This window comes from Bos grunniens, chromosome 23 (assembly GCF_055505025.1).
Source record: "Bos grunniens cultivar Pamir isolate PY7600 chromosome 23, Bosgru_T2T1.0, whole genome shotgun sequence".
Taxonomy (NCBI): Eukaryota; Metazoa; Chordata; class Mammalia; order Artiodactyla; family Bovidae; genus Bos; species Bos grunniens.
The window spans coordinates 37,664,331-37,682,595 of NC_141187.1; the positions used below are offsets into that span (position 1 = coordinate 37,664,331).

At 41.9% G+C, this 18,265-nt stretch overlaps 1 protein-coding gene across 24 annotated transcripts in view; it reads right to left on the reverse strand.

The window, feature by feature from the left end:
* LOC147347652 (uncharacterized) overlaps positions 1–18,265 on the reverse strand; it is a 521,220-nt gene that overhangs the window by 122,359 nt on the left and 380,596 nt on the right. The gene's annotated exons all lie outside the window — the stretch shown is intronic.

An 18,265-nucleotide genomic window follows, 5' to 3' on the forward strand; every position in this document is an offset into this window, starting at 1 on the left:
GGGTTATTGGCCTCCCCGCCCCCTCCAAAATCTCTCCTGTCCCCGAACGCTACTGTCCATGAGTGCCGAGTCACAAAGGCTTTTGCTCCAAAGTGCTAGCAGACCCAGCATCACATGAGAAGCCACATGACAACTGGAGTCGGCTGCTGATGTGGTCAACTGTGTTGCCGAGGCAGGGGGAGTAGGAGGGAGACAGAGCTGAAGTGAGACATGCCCCTCTTGTGCTCCAGGAAGAAATTTCCTTAAAAGAACAATGAGGAAAAAAGGCATCTCTGAAGAAATGCTGGTGAATGCACCCGGACTTGCAGACATGCACACTTAACATAGCCTAGAGACACTGTGGGCGCTTGGAGATATTCTGAGGATGCTGTACCTCAAACACAAGCTGGATGGCAGCAATATTATTTCCAGTTTGTATTAGTCAAAGCTTGATTCCACTTAAGTGGATTCCTGAAAAGCACACGCCATGTCTTCATAGCATGATCAGGCTTGGAAAACCAATTCTATTATCTCTCCCTGCAATCTGCATCTGAACCTGCATTCTGAATAATTTATTTTTAGACTAATAAGATGCTGGCCAAGACCGCTCCCTTTCTTCTTGGGCGGATGGCGCAGGCAATATTCACCCAAGTGGGAAAAGCTTGCCCCTTTGTAGGGAGAAGAGTCGATTTTCATTATTTTCCAAAAATGCACTTTCTCATTTAAAGGCGTACAAACACATAATGAAGTTCTCCTGCAAGTAAGCATTAAAAACAAGCAAAATGTTTCTGCTTCGCTGAACTGACAAGCCTCATACTTTCCCTGTGGCATCTCAGGCTGGCGGATGGTGGTGATATTTTTCTGATGATGCTCATGGCTGTAGCTAGAGCCCTTAAGCCACGTGGATATTGCTACTCCTCGGCAGGGTGAGAGCGAACAACTGCTTTCCAGGGCATCTCTCTGAAGAGGTGCTGTGCTGCCCAGGTACGTTGTACCAGTTATATTAAGGCAGGTAGGAGAGAGATGGCCTCAGGGCCTTGTCGAATCCATCAGTCATCCCAGAATTAAATACGCTGCCTATATGCAACATCCTCCCCACAGTGTGAAAGGTATGCCTCTTTAGAAAATTCGAGCATGCCAGCTAACTGGAAGGAGAGCATCAGTAAACAGGTGGCAGGAATTGTCTACAACTTGTCTTACTGAACTGTAGGTACCAAGGTGAGCGGCCCTTCATTCATTCACGTGCATATTATAAGCTTCCAGGTGTGTTTGGTTCAAGGATTGTCCTGGACACTGGGGAGAAGATAGGCACAGTCTCTGCCACCCGAGAGCTCATGGTCCAGTAACCACATGTGTCTTTTTACCTTCGAGGTCAACCATCTCCCAATCTCGATACTCCAAAGACATCTAAGGAAGAAACCCCGCGGTTTTTCATGCCTTTCCGGCCATCAACCCTTACGAACTCTCGAGTTCTATGGATTCTTTCCTTACAAATTACACTTGAATTTAAGATGTCCTCTCCAGTCCTCCATTCCAGAGTCTACGCTCACGCACTCACACTGGCACAGTCCACATTATTCTCTGTTGCCTCCTTCTTTGTTCTAGTCCATTGGGCGACTGGCCACTAAACAAACCTTAATAAACCACCACGTTCTGGATGTCCAGACCCCCTTCTCCATGTGGTCTGGGCAAACCTTCCAAAACTGAGGATGGCTCCTTATTTCTTCAGGTGTACATGCTACCAGTAAAAACACCCTGTATCTGACGGTACATCATCTATGTCAGTAGACTGGTCTATTCCTGACCCTCTGAAGACATCATCCATTGAATCAGGAAAAAGATAGTAATTTTGGCTTATTTTTGTGAGTAACTAGGCCCAGAGCATGGTAAGGAAACCAAAGACACAGGAGGCACTGCCCCTGCCCTCAATGTGTAATCTATGCAACCTGTGCTCTACTGGCACTAACCGTGTACTATCTTGAATTGCTCTCTCTTCAAGATTTATTTCTTGTAACAATAATAAACAGGTCTAAATCTGCCTACCAAATGAATGTTGGGTAAATAATGCCCTGGAAGGTCTGAGAAGGGAAAAACGAATTCTACCTATATGTCTGCCAAGGTCCCCAAAGAATGCTGAGATCTGCAGTGAGCTATGAAACATCTGGCCAGGGTAGGGGGCAAGGTTTGGGCCATAACAATAATAGTAACAAGAGGAATGAAACACTAGCCCTTCATTTATGCCAGGGTCTCCTCTAAGCATTTCACATCCCTGAAGACAGTTAATCCTATGAGGGACTTAGTGCTTTAATAACCTCTTTTCAATGATACAGAAGTACCCATGAGAGGTTAAATAAGCTGCCCAAGACTGCACAGCAGGTAAGGGCTAACAGATCGATACGTCTGACCCCTAAGCACCACTTTTTAACTGCCATGCTGTACATCCTTGGAGCTGGAAACCAGAAAGGTGAGGGACACACAATCCTGACTGAGATGCATGAGGGGATCAATTCAGTCCAAGCAGAGGGCAAGGTCTGTAGAAGTCAGACAAGAACAGGGAGAGCCATATTAAAAGGCTAAGGCGTTTTACTCTTACCCTAAAAAGCACGCGACTTGTCCATTATTGTTCCAAATTATAGGAAGACTTTTCTGGTGGTTCAGTGATAAAGAATCTGCCTGCAGTGTAGGGGATGGAGTTCAATCCCTGGGTCGGGAAGATCCCCTGGAGAAGGGCATGGCAACCCACTCCAGTATTCTTGCCTGAAGAATCCCTTGGACAGAGGAGCCTGGTGGGCTAGAGTCCATAGGGTCGCAAAGAGTCAGACATGACTGAAGCGACTTAGCACACATAGTTAAAATTAATAGAGGGTGGAGGAAAGACTGGATATAAGGAGACTGACCAAGAGGCTCCTGCCATAGCCTGACTATAAGGGTCCACTGCCTGAACGCAGTAGTGGCAGGAGAAAAACCAAGAGGGGTTCTAGAGGCTTTATGAAAAAAGAAATAACATTACTGAGGTGTTTCTTGGGGAAAGGGAAAAATGATAGGAAAGCTGACTGCATGTTTCTTTAAACCTGGATAAATTAATCAAGCAGTTCCCTGAGCTCAGAAACTGATCTCCTCCATCCTTGTTTTTCCAAGCACAATACTTGATACATTTTTTAAAAATACTGAATGAATCAGTTAAGTAGATGGAGGTAGAAATGGGAAAAATAAAGCGATGCTACACAGAAGAAAAAACTACAGAAAATTTAACATCTCATAGGATATCCAAGGGGCAAGCTCCATCATGAAATTAGATACATAGAAATAGCATCTGTTTTCTCTCTCTCACCACTGGCCCAGATTTTCAATGATACCTGCTTTCACCCATCATGCACCTTAAGACTCCTCTTCAGGCTCGTTTTGATCAGATGCGTCAATTCCTCCCTGCTCCAGCCACGTCAATCTTTGCTCATCACCTGCAGACCCATCTTATCCAGGTCTAGCTCCTAATTTGAACACTGCACTTATTACACCAAGGCAGTAAAATCTGTAACCAGACATACTTTACCATTCTTTTATTTTTTGATACACAGCAAAGTGGGGAAACCACACAAGTTTATCACCCTTCGCATACAATCTTAGCTAACCAGAATCCTAAATTAACAAATTTCTTAAGTAGCTAATGAAGGTTAATATGACATACTGCTTCTGGCTCTGGAAGTAAAAAGGGGTATTATTGCCTCATATTATAGCTGGGGAAAAAAAGTGTTAATAATCTTTCTCATCAGCAGTAAAGAATTGGGCTTTTAATACCCAGATATATTTTAGTAAAAGGCTAGTATATCATCTCTAAGTGGAGTTCAAGAGCAATGTTAGATAACTAGGGCATTTCAAGAGCCTACTTATACTAGAGACCAAGGGAAAAAAACACAGTGAAAGCCAAATTTATTCCTACATTGTTGAAGGAAAAAAGAAAAAAAAATGCAAATTTATGTTGGGAATATTGTGATATTGCTTTAGATTAATTCCAGTGATTAATCTTTAAATATTAAGATAGAAACTTCGATCTGGAAAATAAATGATTCTGAGTAAATGGGTAATGTAATATGTGAACAAGGTCACTGTTTTGTTCAGTGACATTCACACCAACGTGTTATGTGGACCTTCTTGGGTAGGACAGTGTATGAAGCATGATGGGAGAAGAAAATGAACAAGGTACCATCTGGGTCTGCAAAGAGCTTATGAGACCCTCACCCAGGAAGACACTTCCCTCCGTTTGACAAACGGAACCTACTGCTTTTGACAACAGCAAATAGAGGGGGAGAAAGTGGAAGCAGTGACGAATTTTATTTTCTTGGGCTCCAAAATCACTGCAGATGGTGACTGCGGCCATAAAATTAAAAGACACTTGCTCCTTGGAAGAAAAGCTATGACAAACCTAGGCAGCATATTAAAAAAGCAGAGACGTCACTTTGCCAACAAAGGTCCATGTAAGTCAAAGCTATGGTCTTTCCGGCATGTGAGAGCTGGTCCATAAAGAAGGCTAAGCTCCAGATAACTGATACTTTCAAACTGTGGTGCTGGAGAAGATTCTCGAGAGACCCAAGGGAAGCAAACCAGTCAATCCCAAAGGAAATCAACCTTGAATGTTCATTAGAAGGACTCTTTCTGAAGCTCCAATACTTTGGCCACTTGATGTGAAGAGCTGACTCACTGGAAAAGACCTTGATGCCAGGAAAAATTGAACGCAAAGGGAGAAGGCGGCGGCAGAGGATGAGATGGTTAGATACCATCACTGACTCAATGGACATGAATTTGGGCAAACTCCAGGAGATAGCGGAGAACAGGGAAGCCTGGCAGGCTACAGTCCATGTAGTTGCAAAGAGTCAGACACAACTTAGCAACTAAATAACAACAAAGAATAGCAGAGGTTAGTTTAAAAAAAAAAAAAATGAATATGGCTTCTTGAAAGTAACTCAACACATTAGGCCACATTGAGGTATTACCATAAAAGAGCGAGCTTGTGTGATACGAACCTCAATGAGTGTGACTCTTTTTTAAGTTTCTTAAGTGAATAAGAATGCTATGCTTTGTCTCTATAATATCTCCTGGGAGATACTGATGATGCGAATGTAGAGAAAAGAAGGATCTCTCTGGGCTCATTCACTAGGTTTCCAGAGGACTGAAAATTGCATGCCATGTTTTCTAACTTCCCCAAAATGGATGGATGGATACTGAATTAAGATTCGCTCTTCACAAAGCAGAATGACAAATGACTAATAGTTGGCTGCTGGCAGCGCCCTGGTCTCTCCTCTCTTCTCTTACCTAGTATTATGACCCTGATACATTTTACAGGGGCCAAATGGCAATTTTAAGGTGGAAAGACTGTGTTTGTTCACCTGTGAGTGGTTTGACCTTAGACTTCGCAGAGCACTGTCAGGAAGTCAGTTTTTCCATGCTCTTTACAGTAAACAAAGACAGTGTGGCTGAGATCCAAATGTTACAGAAGGTCAGGGACCAAACTGCCTCAAAGACAAAGAGACCGCTTCCAGAAATTGAAACACAAAATAGATGTGAGAGCCATCAACATTCCAAACTGTGCTCCTGTCCAGTGTTTGGTTCAAACAATGTGACACATACCCAGCGTCGAAGCATAATAGAAATAGAATCATAAAACCCCAGGTGCTGCAAAGCACCTTAAAGGTCATCTCGTCCAACTGCAAATTTGAATTGTGAACGGTGCCCTTTAAAATATCTCCTCCATGCAACACCTCCAGAGACTGAAAATGCAGTACCCCGGGAGGCAGAAACCCATTCCATCTTTTGAAGCCCTGAGCCAAAAGGTCTGGTGCCTCACTGGAGCTTCTATTTACCAGCCCTCAATTTAGAAGCTTAGGCACTCAAGTTTAGGGTGCTTTTCACATGGATGTCTCTCAAATATTAGAGGGACTCTGTCATTACCCATGGGCTTTCCTGTTGGCTCAGCCCTAAAGAATCCACCTGCCAAAGCAGGAGACATGGGTTCTATCCCTGACTCTGGAAGAGTCTCTGGAGGAGGAAATGGCAACCCACTGCAATATTCTTGCCTGGGAAAGAGAAGCTTGATGGGTTACAGTCCATGGGGTCACAGAAGAGTTGGACACAACTTACAGACTAAATAACAACAATCACCACTCAGATGGTTCTTCTCTACATCTAATATGTGCAACTTCTTCAGTCACTACTCTGTGACATCTAATCCATTCAACATCCCATTTTCCAGTCTCTGAATTCATGCCAGTTTATGGGTGGCCCTTTGAAAGATCTGTCACATGAACACCAGGTCCCACAGTGGGGCCACACAGAGTGAACAGTACTATCACCTCCTTCCCTCCAAGAAGCCAGATCACGATCAGCGCAGCACCATCTGCCTTTGGTCTCCAGGTGGGCACATCACTTGGTGACTCACCGGCTCACCTGCACCCTTGTTCACACACGTTCCAAATGAATCATTGGACAGCAGCTTTATGCAACTATATGACCGTTTTGAGCAGATTCTATGGTAGCAAAAAGGAAAGGAGTAGCAGGCAACATAACTGCATTTGTGAATACACACACCGTCTCTTCCATGGGAAGATAAAATCCCCACAAGGCAATAAGTACACCTTCTGTTTTTTCCCTATATCACAACAGAACTGCATAAAATGGAATACCTCTGATGATGCAGAATAGCCTAGCCCAGGAGGAAGACCACTGGACATGAAGTCAAAAGCTCCAGTTCTGGTGACCATTCTGCCACCATCTTTTTATTTGCTATCACAGGTAAGCCATTCATGTCTTATTTCTTCAGCTGCAAAGTGAAATCTTCAGCATTTCAACAGTTTATATGGAATTTTCATTTCTAAAATGTGTTCTTTAACACAATGGTATAAATAAAATATTAACTCTTGGCTAAAGCTTCCTAAGAGTCGGACACAACTTAGCGACTAAACAACAGCCAAACAACATTTCCTAAAGACTTTCCTTGACATTAGATAAGCTTCACATTGTGAATGGCACATTCACAAATCAGAAAGTTCCTATGTCCAGGGTTGTTTGTAAAAGATGCTGCCAATTAGATAAATTAGGTGAGTCTGGCTGGGGGTCCTGGAATCTTTACCCTCGGATGAAATAACCGTTTTGAATAGGTGAACCAATTACTGAGATTCTCGGGGGTAAGGAATGAAATAAATGTCATGATGTGCTATCATTGCTTCCCACAATCCAAATGTCTTCTGAAAATGTCTTTAATTAACTACACAGAGAGAACCTTCAGGTTGAAAAGATCTAGTTTCTTTCACATTTTTTAACTAGAACCATGACAACAGAGTGGCCTGATGGCAATCAGCAGTTCACACGATGGGAACACTATTCACGTTCTCAGTCAGACGGGAAGGAATGATGGCATATGGTCATTAACACAATACCCGCTCATGGTGAGATCTTGCGTTACAGTAAAATTCACTCCACGATGAGATTCTAAGGCACATTCCAACCTACGTGACGATAACCTGACAGACCACAATAGTTCATCTTCTAAGTATCTTATTAGACTACACAATTTTTCTCTTAAAGAAACTACAAATAAAAATTGGCAAGATAGGCGTGATTTTCTCAAAATCGGAGCCCGGTTTGGGGCCAGCCTTTCTCTCTGCTCGTCCTTCACTGTTCTGAGTTCAGCATCATCTACAAAAAAGGAGGACTTTGAGTGTCCGGGCTCTAATACTCTCTGCTTATGTGTCAGAAGCTTTTTTTTTTTTTTTTTTAAGGTCTTCTGTTCTCAAGATATAAATCATCCAACTATCTATGATCTTGGACATCCACAAGTCACTCATGCATGCATCCACGCTGAGTCTCTTCAGTTGTATCCAACTCTGTGTAACCCTGTGGACTCTAGCCCACCAGGCTCCTCTGTCCATGGGGTTCTCTAGGAAAGAATACTGGAGTGGGTTGCTGTGCCCTCCTCCAAGGGATCTTCCCGACCAAACACTGAACCCAAGTCTCTTCTGTCTCCTGCATTGGCAGGCGGGTTCTTTACCACTAGCGCCACCTGGGAAGCCACCCCCGCCCCCCACCGCCCGAGTCATTCTGTCCCTACTTTCTCTCATTCTCAGAAGCCTCATGGCAGAGCCCCTGGTGCAATGATACTGTCTCAGTCTCAACCCCCTGTCTGGGAGTCAGGCAGAGATTTCTCTAGCATAGCCTGGGTCTGAGTAGCAAGGGTCAGGCGGCCACCCAGACAGCCCGACGAGAAGCTGAGCCTATGCGCTGCACATGTATTCCAGACACACACAGCGCTGGGAAGAGAGACTGATGCTTTCTGGTATCTGCAAAGTATAGCTAGGTAGCCAATTGTTACATAATTAAGTGCCTAATGGTACTTGATGTGAACAAAAGTTGTAAACATTAGCTTCCTGTCACCCATATAATAAGAGATTCTAAAATGCAATTAGCACAAATGACCATGTCTCCATTCAAGTCATGAGGCAGACTTTTAGAGGAAACTTTAAAATAATTGAAATGGCCATGTTTAGGATGCCAAATGCATACAGATAGTTCACTGGCTGTTAAGACAGTGCAACTTTGTCAAGCAGTCGACGCAGGCATACTTCTGAAATCGAGTTAGACTGTGCATCTCACTGGCAGCAGGGCTCACCTGCACCCTTTGCTGCAGGTTCCCCAAGATCAGTACCGTTGTGTTCCGGTGCCTATAGGAATGCATGGATATGGAAGGAGGTAAGAGCGCTGGGGATGCAGTTTCCAAGTGCACAGTTTGTAGATTCGATGGGTAAGGTCAAAAACATGGGCTTTCTTTCATTTTAGATTTTTTTTTAATGTGGACCACTTTTTAAAGTCTTAATTTGTTATAATAATGCTTCTGTTTTATGTTTTTTGGCCTTGAAGTATGTGTGACCTTAGCTCCCTGACCAGGGATCGAACCCACACTCTCCATACTAGAAGGTGAAGTCTTAACCACGGGACCACCAGGGAACTCCCTGAGCTTCTTAAAAATTTCTGGAACATGAGATTCTGTGTGACTTTAAGTGAACTGTGGCTCAGTGATGAACTTTTCCTTCATGAAAGTAACTGAGCTTATCTTAAACACTGGTTCTTGACACTCTCTTTTAAGTATACACACACGCATTTTGTGTGCAGAGAGGTATTAACTGTATACCTATTAATGTGATCATAAAGTTAGGTAACTGATGCAATTACACAAGTACATAAAATTATACAAACATGTAGAAGAGATCATTAACACAGATCACTCATTTAAATTTAATACGCTGGCTCTAACTTTTGATCCTCGAGATTTGAAAGACAAATATTTCTTATTACTGAGGATATTCCAAAGAATATTTTTGTAAAGAATCTAAAGAAAAAATTTAGGTAATTATCTTAAAGTGCTAATATAGACATAAATATAGCAGCTATTAATATGAGTACTTTGAAAGGAGAAACTTATTTGTGCCAGTATACTAAAAAAGACAAAGGCAATCTTAACACTTCAAAGTGACTGAGGTTGTAACTAGCCATATCTATCAGTAAGATTATCTGATGTAATGACTGTTGTGAAACATCGGAAAAAGAATAATTCTAATAACATGAACACTTAATTATTTCTTAATACATGCTAGGCAGTGCTCTGAGCATTTCACATTTAATTCTCACAAGGAGAACTATGAGTTAGGCATTATCTGTATCTCCATTTTACAGATGAAGAAACTGCAGTAACTGAATGTTAAGTACTTTGACCAAGACCACACAGCAAGTAGGTGGGAGAGCCAGGCTGCAAATTCAGGCAAGTGGGCTCCCAAGTTCTGGCACCAGACTCCATCACTCTGCCTTGCATCTTTTTCCTTCTTTCTCCCCTCCCCAACCAGACCCCAGTCACCAAAATATCCAGCTGACTCTGCTCCTGGGACTGTCCAACTCTTCTCATTATCATGAACACGACAGCAACATTTAAGGAAGAAAACACAACATGTCTAATGACATGTTTACCTAGTGAGAAATAATCAAATGGCACACCATAGAGTTTTAAGAAACACTGAAGCAGGGCACCAAAGTTGACAGCTTTGTTCATAATGACAGAGACAGTAAATAGAAAAACATGTGAGTGTATGAATTGACATGGGGGGCTGAGACCTGGCTGGGAGTCATCGAGAGCCACCTAGACGGGACTAGATGGGAAGATGAGGTAATAAACCCAATCGAATAATCATACTGATGACAGCCAGTATGTATTCAGCATCAAGTTTTCTACAGGAGCTTCAGAACCACTTAGTCTAATTTTTACAACAATCTGCAAATCCACTATTAGTTTTGCTTTACAAATGAAGAAATGGAGGCTCACAGAGATGAAGTAACTTTCTCAAGATCAAAGAGCTAATAAACTTTTGAGGCAGGATTTACACCTTGCTCTGACTCTATAGCTTTTGCTCTTGAGATTGGAGTCATGTTACAATAGGTCAAGTTCAAAGCATTAGCCAGATCAAAAAAAGTTAACAGAGAAGTTGAGGTGAACAGGATCAAACCCCACACATACGAGTCATTAAGATGGCACTTAAGCCAACACAGAGCTCAGACAGTAAGACCACAGATCACAGGCGGCTTGCTCGTTGGCTATGGGCTTCAGTCCTGTGCTCGCTGAGTGTAAATGCCATCTGACTGGAGGCAGAGTTGCCTGGATCCTCTCAGAGCCAAACAGAATTAGCTTCTACAAAGACTCTGGGGAATTAATCACAGTATAAGTAAACACAGAACCAAATAATCTGAGCCCTGATAAAGTCTGAAACAACACGGGAACTAGGAGTAGCTAAAAGAAATGACCAAGATGGAAAGAAGAAGCTGGATAAACTGGGGCCACCTATAGGATAGAGCCACGCCTGTAATAAGCCACAGACAACAAGATGGTGAATTCTGGATAAGAAGACATGCTGATGAGATGGAAGAACCACCTGTTTTATGTAAAGGTCCAAATAACCAGATCACAGTGGACAGCCACTCAAATCATGCCTTCATAATACAGAGTATTATTGAGAATAACTCAATTCACAGGGAGCTTCAGGCAGGCAGTACCAGATAGCCTGTCAGGGAAAAAAGAATGATAATTACAGAAAAGAATCATATCCTCAGAAAAACAAAAATTAATCAAACTAAGTTTGTAAAGTATATCTTACAGACACATTGTCTGGAATCATGCTCTCACAAATACTGATTCTGATTTTATGCCAATGCATTTAGCTAATTTAATGGTTTTGTCCTGTTACTTCTAAACTAGGTCTCCTCTCATAACGTCTTAGAATCTTCCTGGTTTCTTAAAGCATCTTAAGAAATTCAGTCACAAAGGATGGGATTTATTTTCCAAAGATTAAACAAGGATGTAATGGCTTCTCTGTTGTGGAAAAATCAATCGTATGACAATCACATTAAAAAAAATGTGAGTGACTCAAATCAACTTGAGGTAATACTTAATCAAATAGAAGTAAAACTAATAAGCAAATGGCACTGAATTAAGCTGAAACACTACCACCCATAAAAAAATTTATTTTTTTAACTTTTAGAATAAATTTGGATACAGGGAAACGTAAAAGATAAGGTAAAGGGAGTTCCTGGTATTCCATATAACTAAACCTTACACTGGTCACAATGAGTAATTGACACAGTATTAACAAAACCCCATATTTTTATTGGAATCCCTTAGTTTTTAACCTAATGTCCTTTTTCTGTTCCAAGATCCTATCAAGGATGTCCTATTGCATTTATTTGTCACGTGTCCTTGGGTGCTTCTTAGATGTGAGCTTCTCAGACTTTCCTTGTTTTTCATGGTCTTGACAGTCTGGGAAACACCGCTCAGGAAGTGTGCAAAATGAGAATGTCTTTCAACTTTGGTTGGTCTGATGTTCTCTTTATGGTCTGACAGGGTTATAGGACTGGAGGAGGAGAACCAACCTGTTGCCTTTGCCATTCTCATCACATTATATACAGGGTTCAGTTCAGTTCAGTCGCTCAGTCACGTCTGACTCTTTGTGACCCCATGAACCGCAGCACGCCAGGCCTCCCTGTCCATCACCAAATCCCAGAGTCCACCCAAACTCAAGTCCATTGAGTCAGTGATGCCATCCAACCATCTCATCCTCTGTCGCCCCCTTCTCCTCCTGCCCTCAATCTTTCCCAGCATCAGGGTCCTTTCAAATGAGTCAGCTCTTCGCATCAGATGGCCAAAGTATTGGAGTTTCAGCTTCAGCATAAGTCCTTCCAATGAATACCCAGGACTGATTTCCTTTAGAATGGACTGGTTGGATCTCCTTGCAATCCAAGGGACTCTCAAGAGTCTTCTCCAACACCACAGTTCAAAAGCATCAATTCTTCAGCACTCAGCTTTCTTTATAGTCCAACTCTCACATCCATACATGACCGCTGGAAAAACCACAGCCTTCACTTGACAGACCTTTGTTGGCAAAGTAATGTCTCTGCTTCTTAATATGCTGTCTAGGTTGGTCATAACTTTCCTTCCAAGGAGTAAGCGTCTTTTAATTTCATGGCTGCAATCACCATCTGCAGTGATTTTGGAGCCCAGAAAAATAAAGTCAGCCACTGTTTCCCCATCTATTAGCCATGAAGTGATGAGACCAGATGCCATGATCGTAGTTTTCTGAATGTTAAGCTAAACCAACTTTTTCACTCTGTCACTTTCATCAAGAGGCTCTTTAGTTCTTCTTCACTTTCTGCCATAAGGATAGTGTCATCTGCATATCTGAGGTTATTGATATTTCTCCCGGCAATCTTGATTCCAGCTTGTGCTTCCTCCAGCCCAGCATTTCTCATGATGTACTCGTCATATAATATAAAGGGTACATACCACCAATGTGCCTTTTATTGCCCATGTGACCACATGAAAGACTTTGATCGATCGTTATCCTCAGATCAATGGGAAGCCATGGAAGAGTATAAAACCAAGGGAAAATCATCAGGCTGGCCTTTAGAAATGCGAACTCTGGCAAGAGGGTGGAAAATTTACTGGAGGTGATGAGTAGACAGAGTGAAAACAGACAGATGTTTTTTTATAGTACTTAAGATGAGACAGGATGGTATCTCCAGAAGGGGTTGGTGGTAGTGTAAACATTGCAAAATACAAGCTTTCACTAGAAATTTAGTAGGTTGAGTTGACAGGGTGATAAACTGGAAATGAGAGAAAAGAGATCACAGAGGATGGAATCTACTTGTCTGGCTTGTGTAAAACAACAGGATGGCAGAACCACTCACTGAGGCAGGAAACATCAGGAGTGACCAGACATTTTCTTCCAGGAACAAAACACCAAAATATGATGCATTGTATCTTGGATACACTAACTTTTTTTTTTCTTGGACTTAAATCATCTTTATTTCAACTTTGCTTATTTTTTATGACATAGATGCATTATTGTTTCATCACTTTCGAACCTGCCTTATGTTTTCCAGTTAACACTATGATTTATTTTTGTAAGCAGACTGTTGAATCAAAGCACCACATTTACTAACGATGGTGGATTCTTCTGAAGTTTTTTTTGTTTGTTTGTTTGTTTGTTTTTTAAACTCTTATTACTAAAATGCCCCTGGGTTATATAGTGCAATGTGGTTTGTTTAGGATAAATGTGAAAGCCAGGATGTCTGTCTTTGCTCGGGTTCCTAGCCACTGCATCTCATTTGGAAATAGTCCATTTCAGGTAGTTACCTCTGTTCCAGGGGAACCTCTCCTTTATGTTTGATGTTTTCCTTCCTTTTCTTCTTAGTACTTCATGGAAGCATCTGACATGAAAAGATTGGATACATGACTCTCATGTGCCCTTAGAGCTGAGAGAGGAGATGTTTATAGGCAACTGAATACCATACATATGGAGATAATATAAATTCATGTTTCATTCACAAATTATACTACAGCTAAACATTCAAGTGGTTCCTGCCATTTTCCAGACACTGTTTTAAGCATTTTACATATATGTACTCATTTTGTCTTTAAAACTAGATGAGGCAGGTATTATAATTATCCTTATTTAACATAAAATGAAAGTGAAAGTGTTCACCACTCAGTCATATCTGACTCTTTGTGACTCCATGTACTGTAGCCTGCCAGGCTCCTCTATCCATGGAATTATCCAGGCAAGAGTACTGGAGTGGGTAGCCCTTCTCTTTCTCCAGGGATCTGCCCAACCCAGAGACTGAACCTAGGTCTCCTGCATTGCATGCAGACTCTTTTAACATCTGAGCCACCAGGGAAATCCAACATATAACTAAACTGTTAGAAATTAAAAGACACTTGCCTAGCCCACACGGCTGGGATATAAACCCAGGCACTCTGCCCTTGGAACTTGTGGTCTTACATGTCATACTAAGCTACCTCTCATAACAAGTCAGGGAAGGAGATGAGACTATTTTATTTTTTAATCTTTTGGCTGCACTGCACAGCATGAGGGATCTTAGTTCCCCAACCAGGGATTGAACCCGAGCCCCTTACACTGGCATCACAGAGTCTTAACCACTGGACCTCCAGGGAAGTCCCCAGAGATGAGACTCATTTTGGAGACAGTAGGGAGTAACACAGAAGAGGGATTTCAAGGATATCAATATTTAGAAACTAATTAGACCTCTTTTTATAGTACTGTCTGCAGAGGGGAACGTATTGCTAAAAATACAAAGGAAAAGGAACTGAAACAATTTGGGAGTCAAGAGGAGCTGGTGTTCAAAAAAGATGAATTTTTTAAATGCTATTAAGATGTTTACTAAGAAAAGGACCATGGGACTGATAATAGAAAGCCACTATGAACTTAGGAAAAGCTGCTTTGATGGAGTGAAGAAGATGGAAGCTAGACTAGAGAAGGGGAATTTAAAGGTAAGGAAATGAAGACAGAAATGCTTTCAACAAACACGGATAAAATCGGGGAGGAAAGAAAACAATACCTGTAGTGGGAATATGGAGTCAAGGAAGGGTTGTTTGTGCTTAAGATGAGAGAGCTTTAATAAAGCTCTTTGCTTTTTTGTGTGTTTTTTTGCCATGGATATTTCAATCTATAAATTGACCATATGTGCATGTATATATATATATATATATATACATACACACACAAGCCAACATATACATATCTATCAGCGTGCGTGCTAAGTCACTTCAGTTGTGTCTGACTCTGCTACCCTATGGACTGTGACCCACCAGGCTCCTCTGTCCATGGGATTCTCCAGGTAAGAATACTGGAGTGGGTTGCCATGCCCTTCCTGCAGGGGATCTTCCCAACCCAGGGATTAAACCCACATTTCCTGCATCTCCTGCACTGGCAGGCAGATTCTTTATACATATGTATCATAGCATACATATGATATTACTATAATGTTATTTTGCCTTATATTCTCCCAGGGAATTTTCTTCTCTGCATATATAAATATAAATATATATATATATGTATGTATATATGTTCCTTATATTTGGGACTAGATCACTTAATAGCACTCTTCTTTCATGATAAACAATATTTCCTGGGCTGAACATCCCTCTTCCTCCCTTCACACCACTGGGACTTAACTGCTATTAAAAGCCAATGGAAAAGATGCAGTTGAGAGGGGGAAGTAGCGTATACATGAGAGAAAAGAGTCCATCAATAGTGCAAATTTGTTCAGCAGTGAGCAGGGGACAGATGTGAACCAAATATATTCAGGCATATTCATGCAGAGCCAGTGAATGAAATGATACTCTACATAACATATGCCGTGGTGGTGTAGTCACTACGTCATGTCCAACTCTTGCGACCCCATGGACTCTAGCGACCCCATGAACTCTATAGCCTGCCCGGTTCCTCTGTCCATGGTATTTTCCAGGCAAAAATACTGGAGTGGGTAGCCATTTCCTTCTCAAGGGGATCTTCCTGACCCAGGAATCAAATCCAGGTCTCCTGCCCTGCAGGCAGATTCTTTACCAACTGAGCTAGGAGGGAAGACCAACATATGCCACAGAAACAAGTAACAGATCCAGGTACTGCCTACTTCCTCAGTTTGCTCTCACATCATCCTCACACTGGCTTCCTTGCCTCTCGGTGATCTCCGCCTGCTTTAACATGCCATCTTCTTCTTGCTTCAGATACTTCATACATTCTGACTGAGAATATTCAACCCTCTGCCCTATGCCCCACCTTTTCCCCCAGGTTCTATTCTGGTAAAGACATTCAACACATAGCCGTTGGATGAATGAACTGTGTTCAAGACATGTGCTGAAACTAAAAGCCCCCTGAAACTCAGTGTGATTTTGGCTATTTGTTTCAATGCAATTCTCCATCTAGTTACCAATAAAATCTATTTACCAATATAAAACTGAGTCAGATGGTTAGATAGCATGACCAACTCAATGGACCTGAATCTGAGCAAACTCCTGGAGACAGTGAAACTCCTGGAGTCGGGTTGCAGTCCATGGGTTCGCAAAGAGTTGGACACAGCTTAGCGACTGAACAACAACATCAGGCATCTTAACTTCATCTAGTTAGTCACATTGTTAAACCCAGACTCATATTCTTCACTCCCACAAATACAGAGAACATATATGCCATTTCATTATTTTATCAAAAAAGACCATGAATTCCCTCCCACTAAGTAAGACAGAAAGCCAAATCCTAATCAGAATGCCAATGTATTAATATACAAAGAAATGTGTAACTATCAGTGCAACCAGATGCTCTCGTCAATCTGACCAACACCCTATTTTCATCCCAGACAAGCTTCATCTACAGGTTGATGAATCTTACATAAAAATGTGGATGAGACCAGAAAACAGTACTGTGAGCAGAAACCCAGGAGGTACCCAACACCATGGACAAGAGTCTGAGAGGAAGAGAGGACGTGGTAGTCTCTATGCAAGGAACATGCCTGGTTTTCAGAATATTAGCAGGTGGTCTCTTGTCAATTTGTCTTGTGATGAAGTGAAGTGAAAGTCGCTCCATCTACAGCAGATCTTACCGACCCAGGAATTGAACTGGGGTCTCCTGTATTACAGGCAGATTCTTTACCAACTGAGCTATCAGGGAAGACCCCCTGGAGAAGTCTTGTGACTAAGCAATATTAAAAAGTGTGTGCTCACAGTTCATGTCCATAATGTCTTAAATACGCCAATTTACCCTTGCAATGGAGAGGATTAATGAATGATCATAAAGCATACTTTGAACTATGGCATGTGATACTCAATAATCTAGAATATGCAGGAGTTTCACAGACATGATCAGACATCTTGAGAAGTCTATACCCTAACATTCTCTAAAAAACAATAGTTCAAGTGTTTAAAAATCCTCCCAGGATAAAAAAAGAAGAGTCAAGCTACTAGCCTTATAGCATTCATATAACTAGGCTCCCTTGTTTTATAAAAGAAGACACATGCAAGGCGGTCAAAACTAACATAAATCGAATGAGGAAGAAGATTCAGAATCTATACAGATACACTTTCAAGAAAACTGGGCAACTAGAAAGCCTGAATGAGTAATAGAGGCGAGACAGATTTTTATTTATTGTTTACCCATAGGTTAATGGCAAAATGTGAGCCTGCATCTTGGTTGCAAAGAAGGAGCAGAGGAGAGAGAAAAACTGAGATAAAGGAGAGGGGAAGAAAAACTGACTCAGTAACTCTTAGAATTAACCAGGTCAATTTTATGGATGAGAACAGACATTTTTAATGAGACTGAAGAGAAAGAAAACCTTTCAGCTGTAGATAATAGTGGATATGTAGGAGAGAGAAGATGGACGGGATTGTAAGAGATGGTATTAATCTTCTCTGTAAATTATAAGGAAAGGTGAGATGGTGCTATATGGCTCATGACAGAAGGGGGAAAGGTGGGCTCATGTTACAGATACAAGAGCATTATCTTTATTCACCAAGTGCCAAATACTTAGCACAATGCACAGCACACAACAGAAACTCAATAAATACGAACTGAATTCAAGAGTTCAATTTGAGGAATTTAGGCACACCGCACGGAGAAGGCAATGGCACCCCACTCCAGTACTCTTACCTGGAAAATCCCATGGACGGGGGAGCCTGGTAGGCTGCAGTCCATGGGGTCGCTAGGAGTCAGACACGACTGAGCGACCTCCCTTTCACTTTTCACTTTCATGCATTGGAGAAGGAAATGGCAAGCCACTCCAGTGTTCTTGCCTGGAGAATCTCAGGGATGGGGGAGCCTGGTGGGCTTCCGTCTATGGGGTCACACAGAGTCGGACACGACTGAAGCGACTTAGCAGCAGCAGCAGCAGGCACACCGCAAAAGGCAGAACAGCT